General features: G+C 34.4%; 1 long non-coding RNA gene across 1 annotated transcript; it reads right to left on the minus strand.

Annotated features, from left to right (window-relative positions):
* Window positions 1-7,793: 7,793 nt before the first annotated feature.
* LOC105773945 (uncharacterized) lies at window positions 7,794-10,689 on the minus strand. The gene is made up of 4 exons (XR_008196772.1): window positions 10,295-10,689; window positions 10,058-10,101; window positions 9,282-9,322; window positions 7,794-7,940 (listed from the first exon to the last, which is right to left on the minus strand). It is a non-coding gene; the product is annotated as an uncharacterized LOC105773945 (long non-coding RNA).
* Window positions 10,690-19,098: the final 8,409 nt, after the last annotated feature.

The raw sequence follows: 19,098 nt of genomic DNA on the forward strand, positions 1-19,098 counted from the left end.
GTTTTGAAGATTGATACTGGCTTTATATTGCTGAACTTTAATGGTGTTATATGGGGCCAAATATAATTGGGAGTGGGGAATGAGAAGTAAGGCTTTCGGACAGTTTCTCGTAACTAATGTCCCTTTCTTCTCATGTTTGCAGTGGAAGCAAATCTGCCATTGTGACAAATACAACTGTAGAGATCAGAGTTCCTGATAATGTTATTGACTCTGTTTATGGGGAGAATAGTCATAATCTAGCTCGCTTAAGAGAGGTAACATTTTTTCTCTTAACTCTTTCTGCATTATTTTATTAGCATTTTTCCAAAAAGATGTTTGGTATAGTATTTAGTTGGTTAGAATGGTTCTGCTCCTAATTCTACAAAGAGTTATACAATCACCGCCTAAACAACTCAACTCTTGATAGAACTTAATGAAGAAATTAGACAACACTACCTGAGAAGAGAAAATCAAAACACATGAATTTGAGACTAAAAACATGAATTTGATAGAACTTGAAGTTGTTGCCTATTTAACTGCTTTTCTTCTTTTATTTTTCAAGCAGTGTACTCTAGTCTAGCCATCTATGCAAGCCTACTCTTTGGTGACAATAATTTAGTTCTAATCATTTACAAATGTTCTGTGGTGAATGGCTTATAGATCACTGTTTTCTATCATATCTTTCTTCTAATGTCTAGTTTTGAGTTTCTTTTATAACTAGAGATAAGAATTTATATTTATTATGATTAGTTGGCTTAGTGATGAAAGTCATGAGTCAAGTTGGCTTTTACTTTTTCTAACACTTGAAATGAAGCCTTTTTCTCATTAGCATGTAAAAAAATATGAAAAATTGATTTTTACTCATTGGCTAATGTACTTTTAAAAACCTTAAACTATATTCTCTTCTATTTAAACAAACCTTTAAATTATTTTTGTAGTTAAATGATTTTTACTCATAAACCCTTTGATTTTGATTTTGAAGTAAAATATTTTGAATTTCTAGATCCAATCTAATTTCTTATTGATGTAATAGAAATTATATACACTTTAACATCAACATAAAATTTAAAAGATCAATCAAAATTTCAAAGTACTTCCAAAAGTATTTAAGTATATCTACTTCCAAAAATTGTGAAATATTATTTATTTTCAAAAGCCACAAAAGCATCTCAAAATATAAAATTAATTAATTGTTTCTCCTTCATTACGAATTGTAGTGAGAAGGAGATTCAAGAAAACATCATTAAAAAATCATAATTGGTACATTAAGACTAAAGTTAACTCACAAACAAGATTAAAATACTTTCACATGTTACATTTCTTTTCAATTTTTTTAATTTTAAACATATCTTAAATTATGTATGTCACTGGCTAATCCTGTTTGTAAAGCTTAAAAACATCAACGACAATAATCGAGATAATTTCTATTGGAAAGAAAAATGCAAGATGAACCAAATACATGATAATAATGAGTGAATGACACAAGATTGTAGCATGAAAGATCAGATTTTCTAAACCAAAATATTGGTGTCAAAAGAATCATGAAATCAAACATGGTAGGGAGAAAAAAAACTTCTTGTCAATGGCTAGCTATTCTTATTGAGACCACGAGCTTAATATGAGGCTTTACTTGGTTCCTCAACTTTGGTTTTTACCAGTTTGATCTTTTATCCAATAAGCACCCTAATTATCCATAATCTACAATCTAAATGGAAAAATGCTTGATCGAATGTTAGATTAAAGAATGCATGATCCAAATTATTATCCAGAAAACAAGAAGTATCTCATAACATGTTACATGGTTAGAAAACACGAGGGTAAGTGTCAGATGTCGATATTTATTCAACATGGGTATGCTCATTTTTTTTCATGTCTTTGAATGATGATATAACTAAGTAATTTAATCCTTATACAGAAATGTTGGTGCAAACAAGTAAAATTGATAAGTTGCGTTCATAGATAACAGTTTAAATGTGGACCTCAACTTCTAAGACAATATAAACTTGTAGATAGAACTGATGCAATAACATAAATTTCTTCTATTAAAGGAAATGTTTTTTCATGTTTCAAAAGTTTGTGTTAGCATTTAGATGGTTTGCCGAACATGACATTGAATAAGAGTAGTCCAAGGAAAATGAACAGACTGTAAGGGGTGTTGCTGTTTAATACCATTGTTGTTCTTTTTTTTTTGACCATGTAATCTTACAAAACTTGCATTTCTAGTGTGATATACCTTAAACCATTTCCTAAATTGTCTTTTTTTCCATGTTTTATCGTTGTTGCGTGTTTGCACTACTTGTTTGAGTCATTTTAGTTTAGTCATATGCTAGATAAGTATGTTTTAATTGTTCAAACTTATGTAATATTATGTTTTCATCTTTAGTTTTATTGGTTTCATGTTTTCCATTCATTTTTTTGATAAACGGTGAAGGGTTGAAGGAACAGTAAGAGCAGTAGCAATTTAGAATTTTTTCAATTTTTGTTCATCAACTAATGCATTTTGCCTTTGGTATTTTGTTAAGTTTTTTTTATTTGGATTTTTTAGTTGGAACCATTATGTGTTAAATCTGTATCCTCTTGAAATAATGGAATGATTTGTGTGTTTTAGCTAAAGGAGTAGTTGAAGGTAGCAACAATAAGGGGAAAGATATCGCTTAAGGGTGTGCTAAGGTAACAATACCCTCCTAATGTCTTTGTTATAAGTTAGTTATGTGTTCAAATTTGGAAAGATGAAATTTGTTAATGGAAAAGGAGGCTACTAAAGTAAAGAGCGGCACACCCTTGTAGGCTGCCAAATGCCAAGAGTCAACAACAAGAGAAAAAAATGAACAAGGAAAAGGGATACAAACAAATATCTTCATCGGAATGAATATACCATTACTGTTTTCTAGTAATACAGGAAAGGCAATACATACATGTTAAACCGCATTTACAATTCGAATTTAATCATTTTACTTTAAACAAGAACATTTTGGTTATATTTAATTTGCGATATGTTTTATTTTCGATATGTTTGATTTAAAATTATTTTAATCTTTTAATATATTTTAGAACTATTTTTATTTTCGATATGTATAATTTATGTTATATTTAATTTTGGTCTTTAAACAATGTTTTATATTACTTATATTGTTTGATTAAAATTATAATTAACACTACAAACTTATTTTATTTCAAAAAAAACTTTATCTACAATTGTTAATCTGGTGTATTTAATTTAGTATATTTTTAAATTAAAATTTTAAAATTAATAATAAAAATACCAAAACCGCATGTGAACTCGTTACTTTTAATAGGAGAGCTGAACTTCTTTTATTCAAATATAAAATTATCTCAACAAACGAAACAAAAAATGTAAAATGCTACAAACAAATCATGTTATGGTAAGAATGTAATGTATATGGAGTTTTAGATTTTATTTAGATAAAATGATAATCGAAGATTTTAAAATACATAATTTTAAGATATTTAACATACTTGTATACCTATAATTGAATTGAGTTAATACAAAATAAAAGAAGATAAGACCTTATTTAAATACCTTTTTAGTTTAATAGAAATGTTATGTTAAGGAAGTTAAGCCATTTTTATTTAACTATTCAATATGTACCTTATAAAAAGATTAATATATTCAATTATTTCTTTGCTTTTCCCACAAAAATTATTAAATTTATATTATTTTTTCCTTTTACTAATTTTAACTATTCAAACAAAATAATATATCTTTTCTATTCACTATTATTAATTCAAATACAAGATTAGTTAATTACAATGTGAGGATGAATACAAGCTTTTAAAAGGTAAATTAAAGATCGAATTTTAAAAATTTCATATAATATATGTATATTTACGTGAAATTGGAAATTATGTAATTTGGATGTGGATGTATTAAATATTAATTTTTTAAATAATTCTTAAACATAAGTCATCAATTAATCAAATCCACAAAACACATTCTTTTCCTTTTTTTTTTCTTTTTTGGGTGATTGATAAAGAAATGAATTTCAAGATTTTTACTTGCAAAGATAGTTGTAATTTTTATTTTGTGCTTTGTAAAGATTCTTAATATGTATTGTTCATTTTTCTTTGACGGTGTGTTATTGCTTCCTCTTCTTCTTTGGCTTGCTTGATTGCTTCCTCTACCCATAGTTGAGCGTCTTGTATTCATTGAATCACTGTAAATTCTTTGGCAATTAAATTCTTCGATTTTGTTTTACTGTTATTGAAGTTAGTATTGAAGAAATGTGACCCTTTTACTATGATTTGAAGATATGTAACACTTTAATATCTTGTAGTAATGGCTCGTCTGCCTTTAATAGTACAAAGTGAGAGGCATAAATGAATTAGTCTTGCATTGACAGTATGGTTGCAAATGTGTACAGTTGCGAGTTGGTTCTTAGTTCCATTGGGTGTCATCCATAGCCTACATATTTATAGACCAAGGATTAGATTTTATATTTTAGATTTTTATGCAAAAACGAGATTATGTGAAAAGATTTGTATATGCTTGTAACACCCCAAACCCGGCCTAGATGTTATGGCCGAATCTGGTGATGTCACATGATAGTGTGTTTGAAAACTGATGCTCGTGTTGAAAAATCGTAACTTTGCTTAAAAAAATTTCCGTTTAGATCTCATTGTTATCTTTTATTAATCCTAAAATAGTGATTTTTATTCAGTCGTTAGTTTGCAAAATATTATACGTTGCGGAAGCTTTTAAAATAGTTTGTGTCCTTGAGGGTATTTTGCTAAAACACATGCATTTCTTTTAAACACCCATGTTTTATCTACCTCTAGCAGATATAAAACATAAAGTAGTAAAAAAATCCAAATTTTAAGCAAAAACTCATAGCGACCATTATTACAGAAAAATACATTAAATAAAGCTTTTAAAAAATAAACCTTATTAAATACGAAACAGTAAAAAGGAGTCGTGTGGCCACAGCTGAGTCATCTGCCACTCTGATCCGCCTAAGTCTGGGGATTACCTAAACAGATGAATCAGAGGCGTGAGTTTACTAAAACTCAGTGTGTAATCTCCACATAAACAAGCAGACAGTATGCAATCATAGTCTGGGCCTAAGCCCATTTTGGTAACAGTTTCAGTTTCAGTTTCAGTTAGGGCTTTAGCCCATTACAATACAGAAGCAGTCATGCATTTGGGCCTTGGCCCATTACAGTATCAATACTCATTACAGTAATAGATATCTAGTATCAAATCCTACCCAGCCAAGCTCTACACTCCAACTCCGTCCAACCCTACGGTTTATGTGGGGATATAATCAACCCACCCATCCCTACACTCCAAAAAGTACCGAATGCGGCACTAGACAGTAGTTTGCAGCTGAGCTGCTAGTAATTTAGGCTCGAGGCTTTTCAGTACACTTCCTCCGGACAATGTAACCCCACCCCACCCTAATGCAATGCAATATACATATATGACATGCTAAAACATAATATCATGCATAAAATCAGGGCATACAGTATCAAACCAGTAGGACATCATCATGCTTAATAACATGCATAATCATATCAGTCATACAGTCATTTTAGTCAATTAGGGGTCTAGGTAAGCTTACCGACCCTACAGTAGGTCCACAGTCTACTTGGGCGACCCATGCAACCTTAGTAGTCAAACAGTGAAAATGGGCCCACAACCCATGTTGCATGCCCATGTGAGCCCACACGTCCGTGCAGCCCACACGACCCAAAATAGCCTTAGCCTTGTGGATCTCACGGCCTGGCCTAATATTCTCATATGCCCGTGTGGGGCCCATGTGCCCGTGTGGCCCACACGGCCCAATTCGGCCTAGCCCATGAATCGCACATGGCCAGCCTCGTCGATCACACGCCTATGTTCGATTACATGGCCTACCACACCGGCGGCCGCACGCCCGTGTTGCGTCAACAATCATATTTTTTGGCTTTTCATCGATTTCTATTTTTAGAGTTGTGTTTACACACCTGGTTCGTTTGTCACTTAAAAGCACTTCCGAGCTCAGTAGTTCCTAAAATTGATCATTCACTTTAATCGTTAGTCTCAACTTATGAAAGCACAATAACCCCAAATCAAATATACTTCTATTTCAAGTGCACGATACCACTACACCAAAACAAGTTTTTAGCGGCGCTTTTTAGCGCCGCTAAAAGTATTTGCGGCCCTTTTACAAGCGCCGCAAAAAACGCCGCTATTGCACACGTCGCTAACTTTTGCGGCGTTTTTAGAAATAAATGCCGCTATAGACCATAACCTTTAGCGGCGCTTTTCCCACAAACGCCGCTATAGACCATGACCTTTAGCGGCTCTTTCCCACAAACGCCGCTATAGACCATTACCTTTAGCGGCGCTTTTATCACAAACGCCGCTATAGATCATTACCTTTAGCGGCGCTTTTATCACAAACGCCGCTAAAGACCATTACCTTTAGTGCCGCTTCTCCCACAAACGCCGTTATAGGTCATGACTTTTAGCGACGCTTTTTCGTACAAACACCGCTATAGAATTGGCCTTTAGCGGCGCTTTTCACACAAACGCCGCTAAAAACATATCTTTTAAAAAAATAAAGTTTTTGAAATAATATTTATTTCTATGATAAATATTACATTATGTTTTAAGGATAAATACAAATTATTATTTAAAAATTATTATTTAAATTAAATTTTCTACAAAAATTTTAACTTTAAAACTAAATATAAATATAAAAATTAATTAATTTAGAATTTAGAATTTAAAATAATAAATTAATAATACAATTAAAATCCAAAAGTTAGAATACTTAACTAAAAATAAAAATTTAGAATCAATATTAAAATAAATAATACATATGCAAGGTAATAAATTATACAATGCATTTTGTTAATCAAGTAAATCTTGGTAATAAAAGATATAATACATTTACTTAATCAAGGAAATCTTGTAATGAACTCAAAGCAATGAGCCTTAGAGAAAAACTTTAGAGCATGGCTTCGAATTTGAACTGCAAATTTGGCTCCTACAGGCTCTGCATGAAAATAAAAGTAACTTAATCTGTTTAAACCATAGTGAACATGGCAAAGATAAGTAAATCAGTTCAACTTTTTAAGATTTTTTTATAATGTTATAGTAAATTAGGTGTCTTATAATGTTATAGTAAATTATAAACAAATACATCTAAAAATAATAATATCTCAACTTTTTAAGATTGTTTGTGGAATAAAAAATGTACACTCTTGATATATCTACTCATTTAAGTTAATATAGGTGGAAAGTATTCATCAATATAAATTTAAAATATTAGAACATATCATGCTTAAATTTCAATTAAACCCTTAAGCCTATATTCTTAAATTCCAATTACCATCAACAATTGCGAGTCTCCTAATTAGCTTCTTTGTAGAATATTTGAACATGATATTCCATAGTCGTAATACATACATCAACAACTTAAATCAAAGTATTAGAACATATCATGCTTAAAGATAATAATTAGATTTATCTAAAATCAAACCCGATTTAACTAGTACTAAGTAAACCTATTTCAAGTTTTTTTTTTCAAGCACCCAACAACATATAGATTCAATGATCGATAATCTAAATTTATCTAATCAACAATTTTTTTAAAATTAGTTAAAAGTTTAAAATCATGGTTAAAACCCGATAGATAAATAGGTATGGCAAGAGAAACAAAGCGAGGACTTTTATAGTAACGCACCTATTAGTGAATCAAAGAAGCAAAAAGAAGAGAAAGTCAAGTGAATCCTCAAAAGTTTGAAAATAATGAAGTCCCTTCATTGCCAAGCTTCTTAGATTTTCGATAGTCAGATGGCGACTTTATAGTCTCTAGCACTTAGCAATTCCTCAATTTGATTCAACATAGAGGAGTAAGATGCAAGTGGCTTGAAAAATAGTGAATGTGATTGCTTTATTTCTAAGTTTGTCAAGGAAAATAGTTACAGAATGCCAATCCATAATCCAGTAACACCTTCCACATTTTAACACGAAATCAAATAGAATATCCAATAATTGAATAAAAAAACATGTAGATAAGAAGTAATAAGATTTCAGTTGGCCAAAATCAGGTAAATGTTTAAAAAAGTTACAAAGGGTATTTCTAAGTGAAAACATGAAACACAACATTCTGGTCAACAAATCTATGTTCAAACTTCATGAGGAACAAAACTTAAAGATAGACAATTATCTTATTTTGTAATATAAAATCTTTTCAAGGAATTATGGAAAACAAATTAAGTACCATAGTGCATTGAACTAAAACTAGTTTATGAAAAGGATACGTGATTTGCGCAGAAACTAGTTTATGAAAGGTGTCAACAGATAAAGCATGCTCATATTAATGTAATCTAATTGGAATAGAAATAAACAAGGTATGATTGCAAGAAAAGAAGCAGTACCCAAAATTACTAGCAGAGGTATTTAATGTTCAAAAAAGAACAGTTTGATGAGTTCTTTTTTTTTCACATTTTAAGCTTCTTTCTTTTCTTTTAGAACAATTCATAATTTATAAGAGAAATTTGCCTTCCACAGAATTTTAAGCAGACCAGTAGCAAAGTCTTCAAACTCGTGGGGATATGTAGCCCAAGTGCTGTGCGACAGTGCTGTGCCACAAAGCACCACAAAAGGAAAAAGTAAAAACAACATACAGTGGCCGAAAAACACAAATAACCACACAATGAATGACGACAGACTCTACTAAATTTAACTTGCAAAAATATGAACTTCAATTAAATTCTTTACTTTTAAGAGATTAGTGTGTCGTTAAGCTAGTTATGAAGCTTGCTAAGGAATGTGAATTTGAGGAGATTAAGGTTAACGAGCTCAGAATTATTGATCTTTGAGAAAGCTAAAGTCGCCATGTTGACAACAAAAAGTTTGCGAAGCTTTAATCATTCTTAGTTTCGTGCCTATAAATTTCAGTACTAAATAAGGTGCCTTAAAAATTTTGCTTTGATTATATATAATAATATTATAATTTTCCTCAAAATATATACAAATAATATTATTTGTGCATGTTATTTGATGAACAATGCAAAATGATTTGTAACAGATGGATCATAATTTAGCAGGGAGGAAAAACAATTGCAGATCCAAGTGCAAGTATCACAAAATTTACATTAAGAAAACAGATATTTTGAATTGAAAATTCAAGCCGCCAAAATACCAAATCAAATTTCAAATTAATGCAAGATCTAAACAGAAAAAAAAAAGCCATCACTAATTTAACCCAGATCTAAGAAAAACACCAATAATTTAAAAATGAAATCAACAAAACCAAGAATTAATAAAGACATGGAAGAAGCTAGTTCACCTTAAAAACACCTTGGGGTGTTTGAGAAATGCTTTCTCCGTCTAATATAAAATAAAAAGAAAGATCAAAGCAGTTTCAACACATAAAAATAAGACAGATAAAAGGAGAGAAAGAGGAAATTGGACAATGCAATATATTGAATAGAAAAGCAGACAATGCAAAAAGTAAGGGCAAAGATAGGGAATATATTGAAAGAGAAGTAAACAAGTAACAGAGTACTATTACTACTTCCCCCTTTCCCTTTTCCCATTTCTTTTACTACTATTTTATTACTATATTTTCAATTTTTCTCTCTTCTACAATATTGAAAAAACAAAAATAAAAATTTTAAAGCCCTCCTCGTCGGAAACAAATAGGAAAATTCTCAGAATATTTATCTTCATCGGGAAAAAAAACACAATTTGGGTTTACTACTTGTGAAAGTCAATACAGATAAAGGACGAGGATAAAAACACAATCTGGGTTACGTTTCTTTTCTTCTCATCCTTCATATATTGTCCATATTTAAAAGAGAGCAAAATATTATCACCACCTAATCCTACCCCCAGACATCAAATATGCTATTCAAAGTTTCTTATGTCACTGCAATTAACTATATATAGAAAGTATGTCAAATGAAATCTTCAGAAATAATTAATTATAAATTAAGAATTGGAAATGAGAGACATCATCGAGTTCATAATTACATCCAATGAAACTAAAGTTAACTTAACTCATATTTAGTGAGAGCGAAAGTGATTCAAAATCAATAAAAGCTAAAATCCAAATCCAAATACCTTTTGGGGCCATTGCTTGCTGCTTCCTCAATCCCTTCTAAATTCTAAACAATAAATGAATTGCAGAAAAAATAAGTTTAGAAATATTGTTTTTAAAGAAACAATTGAAAGAAGATAGAAATGAGAAGGACCTGTCAATAGAGAAGCTAATGATACCTACAGCCATCCATACAAGGTGCTTAGGGCCAAGGTTAGTGAACTATAATCATACCATCACAATATAAGCAACCAACTAACCTTACTCAGTAAATCAGAGAGTTTTTTCATCTTGGCCTCCATCAATGCAATATGTTTCAGACTGTTAAGGATTTCACAGGCAATTTCCTTAACTGCAAAACAATATAGTAAGTATACACATTTGCATAAAAAGCTTCACAAAATTATGGCAATCAAAACATACCTGCATACAAAAGTAAGCTCTCAAACTCACCGTGTCGTCCGAGATAGAGCACCGGTACCCTTTCCACCAGTTAGACCCACGAAAAAGGTCATAAATCACCAGAGTAACTTCTTGAAAACAAATGTTATTAGGGGAATGAAGGGGAATGAAGTTGAATACAGATTTCACAATTGGATTTGTTGTAAAGGTTCAAAAAAGTGCAAGCTTTACAAGCCCATTTAGACGGCGAAGACGGTGATTGGTGATTTATGATGAGGTGAGAGACAGACTTTGCAAGCGGCGGTTTGGGATGAAGAGTTGAGGAAAGTGCATTTGGTGCAAGACCAAGACTAAGAACAAGAAAACCCAAAGATTAAATACGCAAAATAAAGAAATCGAACCTTGAATACCGATAGTAATAAAAACAGAAACCAAATGCCACATTCTTCGTCTTCTCTGTGTGGGTTATGTGAAGACGATTTCACTTCATTCAACAGGCCTTCAACAAATTACAAACAAAAAAATAAACAAAAACATGGAAACCCAAACTTTTTATACGCAAATAAAGAAATCGAACCTTAAAAGTCGAATTCACCAAAAACCAGAATCGAATGACACCTTCTTCGTCTTCTCTATGTGGGTTATGTAAGTTTGCAAGAAACCCAAACACTGAACCTTTTCCTTGTAAGTAAAAAAAGCAACTGAGGAATCGGGGGTAAGAAATCGACAAAGCAGTGATCTCTCTGGCTCTGACTGATAATTAGGGATTTCGATAGATAGGGCATTTGGGGCTGGGAGCAGGGAATCAAGAGAAAAAAAACCTATTTATGTTTAAAATGACGCCGGTTTCTATTTCAACAATTGCGGCGTTTACACAAAAACGCCACTAATTTTACAACTTTTTCTTTATTTAGTCAATGAAACAACGCCGTTTTGTGAAATTTTTAATTTATTTTTTGTGGCGTTTTTATAGAAAACGCCACTAATATTTAATTCATCAATGAAATGGCGCCGTTTTATTAAATTCTTAATATATTTTTTGCGGCATTTGTATACAAAACGCCACTAATATTTAATTCGTCAATGAAACGGTACCGTTTGGTTAAATTTTAAATGTATTTTTTGCGGCATTTTTTACCAAACGCCGCTAATGATTTCACTTTTAAATATATATATATGTCTCTGAAATAATATTATATATTTATAAATTTTCAATTTTCAATAGATTTATGAATTTCACACATTCTTGTAGACATTATTTTTAATTGATACATCATTATTAATATTATTTAAATAATATTATTTAAAATTTTGATAAGATTTAAGACATTAATTTTAATTGTTTAAATTTTATAACTTTTATAAATCTTTTACAATTATATAATATATCAAATATCCATATCAAAAATATATCCATATCAATTATATAAATCTTTTAAAAAATAATTACCTAAATATCCATATCAAATATATCAAATGGTTTAAATTAAATATTTTTAAATATAAAAGCATTAATTAATTGTATAAAATTGTATCATTTAACAAATCTTAAATAAACCTTAAACCCTAAATTAGCCATTCAATATACATAAAGTTTATCTATTATATATCTCTTAAATAATATAAACTATACTCATAATTTTAATATATTAAATTTATTATTATCTCTTTTACAATTATATACGAACGTATTTAATATATAAAGTAAAAAAACTAATTAATCTAAACCCTAACCCGACCCTTAAATCCTAAACCCTAAATCCCTAACTATTAACCCCTAACCCCTAACTCCTAACCCCTAAACCTTAAATCCCAACCCTTAAACCATATTCCCTAATCCATAATCCCTAAATCCATATGTAATTATTTGATCACAGCGGGAGCAAGGCAAAACACGCAAAAAATTGAACTGGATAAAAAAACTAAACCGAGCACTAAAAATACTGAACCGAGATGGGATAAGACAAGAATATCCTTGAATATAGCTTATATCAATTTTGAAGAACCAAATCTTCACACAATTTTGAAGAACCAAATTAATATTATCTCTTTTACAATTATATAAGAAAATAATTTATATATAAATTAGAAAATAATCTAAACCCTAAACCATAAACCCTTAACACATAACCTTTAAACCTTAAACCCCAGCCTTTTAACCATAAATCATAACCCCTAAACCCATAATCCATAAACATTAACTCTAAACCATATACCCTAAACCAAAAAACCTAAACTATAGTGATAATTAATTCAATATTTTAAAATTAATACAATCTCTTTTACGATTATATAAGAAATTATTTAATATATAAATTAAAAAAATCAATAATGTATCCAAAAAACTTTAAAATTATTTTAAATAATAGTATTTTAATTTTTCTATTTTTAACAAATATTTTAAATTATTTTAAATCCCTGAGCATTAGCGGCGCTTCTTCAAAAACGTCGCTAAAGGCCTGAGCATTAGCGGCGCTTCCACACAAACGCCGCTAAAGGCTTGAGCATTCTCGGCGCTTTATAAAAAATGCCGCTAAAGGCCTGAGCATTAGCGGCGCTTCCTCACAAACGCCGCTAAAGGCCTGAGCATTAGCGGCGCTTCCTCACAAACGCCGCTAAAGGCCTGAGCATTAGTGGCGCTTTATCAAAAACGCCGCTAAAGGCATGAGCATTAGCGACACTTCCTCAAAAACGCCGCTAAAGGCCTGAGCATTAGCGGCGCTTTATCAAAAACGCCGCTGAAGGCCTAAGCATTAGTGGCGCTTCCTCAAAAACGCCGCTAAAGCCCCAAAAAATCAGAAAACGGTGTCGTTGGGCTTAAGTTTTTTGCGGTGCTTCGTGGAAAACGCCGCTAATGCTTATTTATAGCAGCTTTTTTAATAAAGCGCCACAAATGCTCGACCTTTAGTGGCGCTTTACAGAAAGCGCCGCTAATTCTCCATCTTTAGCGGCGTTTTTTATTCAAACGCCGCTAAAAACGTCGCTAGAAGCCTGTTTTAGTGTAGTGTACCTACCTTGAAACTCCGAACGAATATACTAACACTCCACAGAAGAGGGACCTCAATCAAAACGATTCATTGCTGTCAAAACGATAGCAACATCTGATCAATATTTAAATTAGGCACAAAATAAGGTGTTCAAGTTTTACTTACCAGAATAGTGACGAGAACCAAACCACGAGAATAATCAACGATAGAAAAACAGAATGGTAGAGTGGAGGAGACAAGAATCGGCAATATGAAAGGGGACGAAAAGAAAAAGAATCGACCTAAAGATCAACAATTTGGTAGCAACCAACAGGAACGAAAAGGAGGTGCCCGCAAGAAAAAGAAGAAAGAAAAGATGGGTAGGGAAGTGTGCAAAACTAAAAAGAAGAAGAAAAAAATAAAAAGAAGTAGTAGAAATTCACTAGCAATATTCGGCAGAGGAAGGAGAACAGTTGATAGAAAATTAAGAAAAAACAAAAGCTAAAGCCGAACTTTGGGAAATGAATAAGTTTCGGCACCACTACTGATCACCTCCCTTGATCCACTCCTCAAAACTCTCCTACTATCCCTCCAAAAACCGTCCACTTCCCACCACACCTCAAATTCCTTATTTTCCTCCGCCAATCCCACAACTATTGAAATCTCCCTCATTATCCTCCTAAAAATTGGCCACAACCTCCCCACACTCCTCAAATACTCAAAATTTCAGTCAAACTATAACAATCATACGGCACAATATGCGTGGGATCAGAGCAGTAGCACCTCAACATAGAGACGTAGAACACACCGTGAATCTAATCCAATTTCAGAGGTAACTCCAACTGGAAAGCAACTGGTCCCACTCGCTTGAGCACACGGTAAGGTCTAATAAATCTAGGGCTCAACTTGCCATTGCGACCAAATCTCAGTACCTTCTTTTACGGTGAGACCTTATGAAAAATGAAGTCCCCCACTGAATACTCAATCTCTCGACACTTCAGATCTGCATAGGACTTCTGTCTGTCTGATGCCGCATTTAGTCGGTCTTGAATCAATCTAACTTTATCCTCGGTATCAGAAACTAGTTCAGGGCCCAGAACATGCCCAACTCAGTTCAACATGAAGGTATGCGACACCTACTACCATATAATGCCTCGTAAGGTGCCATCTGAATACTAGACTGATAGTTGTTATTATAAGCAAACTCTGCTAGCGATAAGTAATCCTCCCAACTGCTTCGAAAATCAATCACGCAACTCCTTAATATGTCCTCTAATATTTGAATCACCCTCTCTCACTGACCGTCCGTCTAAAGATGGAACGCAGTACTAAAGTTCAATCTTGTACCTAGAGCTTTATGTAGCTTCTTCTAGAATCGAGACGTGAAGCGAGGATCCCTATTAGATATTATTGAAATTTGTACCCCATGCAGTCTCACTATCTCAAACACATACAATTTAGCTAGCTTCTGTAGAGAGTAGTCAGTACGAATCAGTATAAAGTGAGTGAATTTGGTCAATCGATCCACGATGACCCACACCGAATCCTTCTTAGTGGGTGTGAGGGGTAACCCACTAACGAAATCCATAGTTACACGCTCTTATTTCCAAAGCAAAATCTTGACTGGCTGTAGCAATCTCGAAGGTAACTGATGTTCAGCCTTAACCTACTGGCATGTCAGACACTTAGCCAAAAATTCGGTAACCTCTCACTTAAAACCTGGCCACCAGTGTAACTCACGAAGGTCACATTACATCTTATTACCCCCCGGATGTATAGTGTAAGGGCTACTATGCGTCTCTCTCAGACTACTATGCGTCTCTCTCAGAATAGACTGCCTCAATTCAGTATCTTTTGGTACACAAATTCTCCCACAAAAACAGAGTACCCTTTCGCTATTTAGTCTAAAATCCATAGTATTCCCACTCTCAATTTGTCAGAAGCGAAGACCCAAAGACTCGTCCTCTAACTGTTTATCTTTAATTTACTCTATATACGTCGGTTTAAATTGAAGTTCGACCAACAAACTACCATCATCAAATAAACTGAGGCGAGCAAACAACCCTCTCAAATCAGTCACAACCCTACGACTTAGTGCGTCGACCACCACATTAGCCTTATCAGGGTGGTATTCAATCGTACAGTCGTAATCCTTAAGCAGCTCAATCCATCTACGCTGCCTAATATTTAGCTCCTTTTGAGTGAGGAGATACTTGAGGCTCTTGTGATCCATGTAGATGATACACTTTTCACCATATAGGTAATGCCTCCAGATTTTCAATGCGAACACCGCTGCGGCCAACTCTAAGTCATGCATCAGATAATTCGCCTCATGAGTCTTAAGCTGACGAGACACATACGCTACCACCTTACCCTCTTGTATCAACACACATCCCAAACTGACATGTGATGCATCACTATAGACAGTAAACTCTTTTTCAGACTTTGGCTGTATCAAAATAGAGGCATCAATCAATATAGTTTTGAGCTTCACAAAGCTCTCTTGCTGCGCATCAGTCCAATTAAATGGCACACCCTTACGTAGCAGCTTAGTCAAGGGTGCTGCAATCAGTGAAAAACCCTCTACAAATCGTCGATAATACCCTACCAGCCCCAGAAAACTACGAATCTCAGATACAGTCTTAGGTTGTTTCCAATCCAACACTGCCTCAATCTTTCGAGGATTGACCCTAATCTCCTCAGCAAAAACCACATGGCCCAAAAATGTTACTTCCTGTAACCAGAACTCACATTTATAGAACTTTGTGTACAATTGTTTCTCTCGTAAAATCTACAGAACCACTCTGAGGTGTTCATTGTGCTCATCCTCAGTCTTCGAGTACACCAGTATGTCTTCAGTAAAAACCACCATGAACCGATCCAGATAGGGCTAGAACATTCGGTTCATCAAATCCATGAAAGTTGTTGGTGTATTCGTCAGTCCAAATGCAATCACTAGGAACTCATAATGACTGTATCGAATCTTAAATGCTGTCTTGTGCACATCAGTCTCCTTAACCCTCAACTGATGATATCTCGATCGAAGATCAATCTTTGAGAAAATCGAAACACCTCAGAACTTATCAAACATATCGTCTATCCTCGATAAGGGGTACTTATTCTTTATGGTCAACTTGGTCAGTTACCGGTAATCAATACACATACGCATGGATCCATCCTTTTTTTTCACAAACAGAACTAGTGCTCCCCACAAAGACACACTAGGGCGGATGAACCCACGATCCAGTAACTCTTGAATTTGAGCCTTAAACTCCACAAGTTCTTTTGGTTCCATTTTGTAAGGGGCGATGGACACAGAGTTATACCAGGAAGGAGCTCAATCCCAAATTATACTTCATGATTCGGAGGTAACCCAGGTAGCTCTTCAGGAAAAACGTCCGAAAAGTCCTTAACCGTCCTGATATCCTTAACCGAAGAATCCCTAGAATCTGAAATATTGACGTAAGCTAGATACGCCTCACATCCCTTACGAATCAACTTCTCGGCCCTCAATACAGAAATCATATTCGATAAGTAGTTCCAATGTTCCCCAATTACGATCACCTTGCTGTCCTCCTCAGTTCTCAGTACAACCCTTTTTGTGGCACAGTCCAAACTCACTCGGTGTTCGACCAACCAATCCATCCTCAGTATTAAATCGAACTCCCCAAATGGGAGCTCTATCAGATCAGCCCGAAAGGTTACCCCTTGCACCTCTAAAGGGATGTCTCTAAACAGTTTATTTACCCTTATAGATTGTCCTAGCGGACTCAGTACAGTCACCTCACTCACAGTGCTTCCAACAAAGATACCCAAGTTCTCGGACACAGTACAAGCTATATAGGAGTGAGTGGATCCTATATCTATCAGTGCAGTATAAGGTACATTATAAATAAAGAACATACTTGTGATAACGTCCGGAGCATCTCCATCCTCTCGATACGTACAACTTAAACTAGAGTCGGTTGCCTCACCTCAGTATGACCAGCACCTCTATCTGATGCTCCTTGACCATGGCCCAACGCATTACCACCTCTGGCCTGACCACAGCCTCTCGGTGGCCACTGAGCTGTTCTCGGTGGTGGTGCAGTATCGGTACCCGAAGCTTGCATCAGATTAAACCTCCGCGGACACTCTTTAATACGGTACTCTAATGTACCGTACCTTAAACAAGCCTCAGCTCCTTTCCACCACTCGTCCTGATGGTGTCTACCACAGTCAGTACACAGCGGCTGTCTAGTAGTAACAATGGGAGGCCCAACTCTAATCGACCCATCAACTCTGGCCTTTTTCTTAGACCTCTGAACGGAACTTGAGGTCCCCGAATCCCTCTTATTCCTACCTCTCTCTATAACGGTTTTGGCGCTCAGTGCACTTCACTTTCTTGGCGATCTTTACCTTATCAACTAGTACAGCAAAATCTCGCTTCCTCTGTGGAGCTATCATAACCCTCAAATTATCTCTGAGGTCATCCTCGAAGCGGACACATAGCTCGTACTCAGTCACCACCATACCACGCGCATAGCAGCTCAGCCGTAAAAACTCGGCCTCATACTCGACCACTAATCTATCTCCCTAAGTCAGATTTAGGGACTCCCTCCTACGAGCATCCACATAACTGGCCCCAACATGCTACCCCTAGAAGGCGGTTTTAAAGAACTCCCAGGTCAGTCGATCGGGCTAAATGCCCTCCTTAACAGTGAGCCACCACTGTGTGGCCTACCATACTGCCTACTACACGGCCTACCACACGGGCAGCTGGATGCCCGTGTGGCGTCGACAATCACATTTTTTAGCTTTTCGCTGATTTTTGTTTTCAGAGTTATGTTTACACACCTGGTTCGTTTGTCACTTAAAAGTACTTCCGAGCTCAATAGTTCCTAAAATTGATCATTCACTTTAATCATTAGTCTCAACTCATGAAAGCACAATAACCCCAAATTAAATATACTTCCATTTCAAATGCACGATACCTACCTTGAAACTCTGAACGAATACACTAACACTCCACAGAAGAAGAACCTCAATCAAAATGATTCATTGCTGTCAAAATGATAGCAACATCCAATCAGCATTTAAATTAGGCACAAAACAAGGTGTCAAAGTTTTACTTACCAGAATAGCAACGAGAACCAAACCACGAGAACAATCAACGATAGAAAAATAGAATGACAGAGTGGAGGAGACAAGAATCGACAATATGAAGGGGGACGAAAAGAAAAAAGATCGGCCTAAGGATCAACAATTCGGTAGCAACCAACAGGAACAAAAAGAATGTGACTGCAAGAAAAAGAAGAAAGAAAAAATGGGTAGAAAAGTGTACAAAATAGAAAAGAAGAAGAAAAAAATAAAAATAAGTATCAAAAATTCACTAGCAATATTCGGTAGAGGAAGGAGAACAATTGACAGAAAATTGAGAGGAAACAAAAGCTAAAGCTGAAATTTTGGGAAAGAAATCAGTTTTGGCACCACTACTAGTCACCTCCCTTGATCCACTCTTTAAAACTCTCCTACTATGCCTCCACAAATCGTCCACTTCCCACCACACCTCAAACTCCTTATTTTCCTCCACCAATCCCACAATTATCGAAATCTCTCTCATTATCCTCCTAAAAATCAGCCACAACCTCTCCACACTCCTCAAATACTCAGAATTTCTATCAAATTATAACACTCATACGGCACAAACAGTAAAA

This window comes from Gossypium raimondii, chromosome 6 (genome assembly GCF_025698545.1).
Source record: "Gossypium raimondii isolate GPD5lz chromosome 6, ASM2569854v1, whole genome shotgun sequence".
NCBI lineage: Eukaryota > Viridiplantae > Streptophyta > Magnoliopsida > Malvales > Malvaceae > Gossypium > Gossypium raimondii.